We start from the raw sequence: 5562 nt of genomic DNA, 5'->3' as shown, positions 1-5562 counted from the left end.
GGAATGAACCCTATAGCCTGCAGAAGAGGTGTGGAGTGACAGTAAGAGAGACACAGGAGAAAGGGATGACATTTATATTTGACATAACTCATAAGACATGATATGATGATGATGTATAAGGATATTCATTAACACTTTACTTAAAGGCAAACACATTATAGGATTGTAGACCTGACCTTTAAGTAAAATGTTACCTGGTACATGTAGAACTAATGTGCTGTTCCTCTCAGTTTATAGTGCATTAACTATGACCAGCAGCACTTATATTATTATAATATTTCATAGATCTTGTAGGAGCCGTTATAAGTTGTTATGCATAACATTTATAACAAGTGTCATAATGCCTTATAAGTGCATTATATTGCAATATAAAAGTGTTTAAAATGCATCATAGACCCAACCTTAAGATAACCCAGCAAGCACGGTCAGGACCTGGATGAATTAGTGACGTCTCGATTGGGGGCAAATCAAGTCAAAACAAGACTAGTCAGATCTGGCCCAGAATATCACCTGATTTCAACCAACAACATTTCTGCTCACTAAGACGGACGTCCCTGGATTAGTCAGAAAGAGTCAGATCGTGGCCAGATCAACTTAAGTCATAACTAGTCAGATCTGGCCCAGAATAAGCTATATTATTTCAACTGGTGAAGACATCCTGGAAATGACGTAAAGATCATCCCCATATGGGCTGTGATCTGGCCTATAGTCCTGAACGTCACTGGAGTCATCGGAGGACGTCATCATAACATCATCATGATGTAATTTGGCTTTCTGGGAAGCTACGTCTTACCGAACATTCTTATGTTATGAATGTTGTATAAAAGCAGTGAAGCAAATAAGCAAGTGAAAGGAACTGAGAGACTTTATAGATATATCATGAATTCACTCAAACCAGCAAACAATTTAGCTTTTACAATGCCAATGTTCAGTAGCCTACTAGAATGATATTCTTTTCGGTATACTGTGGAATCCTGCCAACCACCACAGCATGTACTTTCTCACAGACAAACCGGATAGTTTTGCGGGGGGACGTTGAAGTGGAAAGGACCTTCTAAAATGAAAACTGTCACCGTGACATGCCAGCTCACTTACCTGTGGCAGTCCCCATGCGGCAGGAAGGAGGAGGTATTCCCCTAGAATCCTAGATAGACAGACGAGACAGCATAGGGTTGATTGCCCTGAGGGTATAGTCAGAAAGACTGGGGCAGTTAAGACAGTTATTCCTAATTTATGATCATAAAATGATACAATGGTCAGTGTCCCGTGCCGAAAATATCAGCTCTACAAGCTCATGTCATGGATCATGCGACACGTTGTGAGCTTGAAGACAAAGTATTTTTGGTGCGCGACACCATCAGGTAATTGAGTATATCAGACTTTACTGGACAGATGACCACTGAGGAGACTGAGCGGGTTGAAGGATGGACTCTTGGAGACCTGAGGGTGAAACTTGCAGTCTTATCTCAACAGCAGACGTTCCAAGTTCCCACGGCCATTCATTGGTCTCACAAAGGTATTTGAGAAATGGTGTGGTTGAGCACGATTGTGAATGTAACACACATTTCTTCGCTAAATTTTCCACATGCCTCTCCACCATTTAACCTCTGCAGTTCAGCCCGAATAAGACGTGAATGAAACACTATACCTGTAAATATCTTTATATCCATGGCACGCCATATCCTCTACTTAATTAAACCACACAAGGTCAGGGGGTCGTTTTTGTCATTTATGACAAGCGAGAGCATCTTTGAGCAAGTTGTCATGGAGGACTGCACACACATGCTTACAGCAATACCATTCAATTCAGTACATATCGTTGCTGTCGGGAGGAAACCAGCTAACTCCATTTCCGAGGTTTTTTATTGTTTATTCTTTTTGCATAAATCAGTGCTATTGAATATCCTCTATGAAATATAGTAAAAAGCGCTTTGAATAAAACCTCTTAACTCCAGTGGACCCTCAAACTGTCTGGTAAAGCAGCTAACTTCACCACCTCTCTCCCTCTCATAGAAGTAATTGACACCAACTTAGATGAGGCAGTATTGCTTTGTTTTCAAAATATAAGGTTTTCTTCATTTCCTGAAAATACATTTTATTTCATTTCCTGAAAAACATTTTGGAGTTAGGTGGTTTCTTCCCGACAGCAGCTTCTCCTCAGCTCAGAGAGTTGCGTACTGACATTGCCATGGCTGTATTAATGTATGTTTTCTAATCAAAATTAAAATCTCCAAAGTAACTATAGTAACTAAAGTTTTCAAACAATTGTAGTGGAGTAAAAGTACACATTTTGGCTCTGAGATGGAGTAGAAGTAACAGTGTTGGAAATTGGAAATACTCAAGTAAAGTACAAATACCTTAAAACCTTAAGTACAGTACTTGAGTAAATGTATTTAGTTACTTTACACCACTGTAAAAACAATGTGGATCGTGCTATACCTATATAGCATATATAAATACATGTTTAAGATGTCAGTTTTTCTGTCATTCGGATGCCAAAAAAAAGCACCAAAGTCTGTGGAGCATATATTACACGTCCAGTTCATTAGAGAAGATGAATGGAACACACAAGGCTGCTAGGACTACATTTGACCACAAAGGGGAGACAAACACTATGATGGAGGTCATTGGATCCACCGTTTCACAATGATAGTACCAGTTGAGTCACCCCACATAAGGCCTGGACCTTAATATCTTACCCCATAGGCCCATACTGGTGGCCCGGGGGCGCCCCCCACTGTCACTTAATGCGGCAAACAGTGAGTCGATCACAGTGAGTGCATTAAGGGTATCTGTTTACAGTGATCAATATCTAACTAATGGTAACTGGATAATGGATAATAATAATGGACCATCAGAACATGCTATGTAATCTGGATATGGATATGCACGGCTTGGGATATCCGTGGGTATGCTCCTGAGGAGGAGGAGGATTCTAAAAACGACTTATAAATCCTAAAGCCTTGTTTATACTTCACTGTGCAACGGTCCTATATGCTGGAAAATAGCAGATATGCAAACTCACAGCACATCTCATTCAAGACACTGAACTTGCAGATCTGCCATTTTGCCATCCAAATGCATTATATGGTTAAATGGGCTGTAAGATATGCAGAAATTAACTAGGATTCTGGGCACAGGTCACCACCAGGAGGATAGGAGAGTGTGTGATGTTTGGCAAAATGTTTAGGAGTAGCCTAATTTAAACATGTTTGTTTGTGTGTGTGTGTGTGTGTGTGTGTGTGTGTGTGTGTGTGTGTGTGTGTGTGTGTGTGACGCAACTTGGTCTGTTGTAGCGCCACCATGAGGCTGATTTGAAAACTGTCAAGTGGCATTTCTTCCTCAGCCTATATAGTGGGAATAGGCATGCACGGCTTGGGTGCCATTTGCAGTTGGCTTTGCGTTGGTGCGTCTATCCAAATGGTATAGCTGTCTTCAGTAATACTGTAGGCCTACTACTATTGTCAGAGTTGCTTGCTACACTACTAACTGCATCTGCAACACTGTGGTCAGCCTGTCTGTCGTTGCCGTGGTCGGCGCGTCTATCATGCGCTGTATATTGACTGGCTGTTTGATTGCAAACTGTTTTGTGGTGTCTGCGCCCGCACTCTTCACAGTGAATGCCCTGCGTTCTGCAATTACGCGCGACATGCCTGCCTACCAGACATACAAAACACCTGCCTTGTTTCCTCAGTGTTTCTCTTCTTAGTTCAACAGTCAGTTCAGTACAGTTCTTGGATTTGTGATTACCATTACAGAATATGCATTTGGAAACATCTCTGAAACTCGCTGCTCGCAGCATGGAATGGAATAGCTGTCGAGGCAGCGCTGCCGCTGTAGGTTTTCCTTTTTTCCGTTCTTTTCTCCCAGTTGGCCAGTTGAGCTCCGAGCGCTCTCTTGATTCTCTCTCTGGGGGGTCATGCGTTCCTTGCGTAAGATTGGCCGTTCTCTCACGGCTCTCCACTTCTTTTTGTACAAATGACATTAAGTTTTTACACTGACTGAACGTATTGTTCTTTTCATCACCATCCCTAACCCTAATGTGATTTCCTCCGGTATAATTTTCATGAGAATTGGGCACAATACGTTTCCATACGTGTCGGATACAACTCCCATTGAATCTAGGCTTCTTACTGTACTTGTATCTCAATGTCATCATACAGTTTGCGTAATGCAATCACATCTGTGGCCCTTTTAACTGGAGTCAGATTTAACAGTTTGTTCATGTGGGCATTAATTATTAGATATTTGCGCCCAAAACGACTGGTAAGCATTTTAATGACATTGTCATAATTCTGGTCTGATAAAGCCAATCCCGCCACTACATAGCCGCTATCTGTGCCACTTAAGAATGACTTTAAATATGTGAATTCATCAGACTTAGTGAGACTCGTGTTTTTGTCTATTTCTGTCTCAAATTGACTCCAAAAGCTTTGCCATTGACTCACATCTCCATTGTTTTACAACAATATCTTAGACCTTATACTTAGTTAATTATTAATTCTCCCACTGAGGAAATCTCTTATTTCCACAAAAGCACCAGCGGAGTGAGCGGACGTCCAAATGACGTCGATACAACGTCCATACAACGTCCCAGTCAGACCTCTATGTAACATATATGTTGCATATATGTAACATATATTGTTGCACGCTGTAGCCACCAGACGTCCATACGACGTCCATACAACGTTCATACAACGCCCCAGTCAGAACACAGCTGCTTGCAAAAAGACGTTGAAACAACGTTGATAAGACGTCCGGTAGAAGTCAGAGCTTGTTGCAAAAAGAGGGTGCTGATCGGAAAACTGAAAATGAATAAGAAATGGCAGAATACGTCCTTTGATCCCTTCCCCATCCTCTAAAAAATAAATAAAGCAAGATATAATAACTCTATGAAATAAACACGTTGATGTTAATACATTTGACTAAAATAGGTTTAAAAAAAATCGTGTCACGTAACGTAACCGTGATCAATTTTTGGTCCCATGTTTCCATGACACCTGCAGGAGCATATCCACGGATATCCCTAGCCCTGGTCCAGGTGACACACACACCACACACCACACCACACACCACACACACACACACACACACACACACACACACACACACACACACACACACACACACACACACACACACACACACACACACACACACACACACATACCATCCAATATCTCAAACCCTCACCCTAACCACCCACGGGGCAGCACACCTAAACCTAACCTTAACCCTCTCCCAACCCTTAACGCACCCCTCACCAACCTTAATCCGTCGTTTTAACACAGCCCTCACCAACCTTAATCCAGTCGGACCAATGCTATGTCTAACCAAAGTATGCCTCCCGTCTGAACTCAAACATATGTAGCTGTTAGCGAAGATTCTGGCCACTTAGCTTGAGATCCATTACGTCTATAGCCAATCTGCAGTCAGCCAATCAGGCGATTGGACTCCCGACTCCGCCTTTAAATATCACTGCCTCTGTGTTATGGACCACAGTCCTTCTGAGTATTTGTTATTGATATTGTTATGGTTAATTATTATGATGGTAATTGGTTA

This window comes from Protomyctophum parallelum (assembly GCF_964188405.1).
Source record: "Protomyctophum parallelum genome assembly, chromosome: 14".
NCBI lineage: Eukaryota > Metazoa > Chordata > Actinopteri > Myctophiformes > Myctophidae > Protomyctophum > Protomyctophum parallelum.
The sequence above is the reverse complement of the archived record's forward strand: the minus strand, read 5'-3'. Positions refer to the sequence as shown.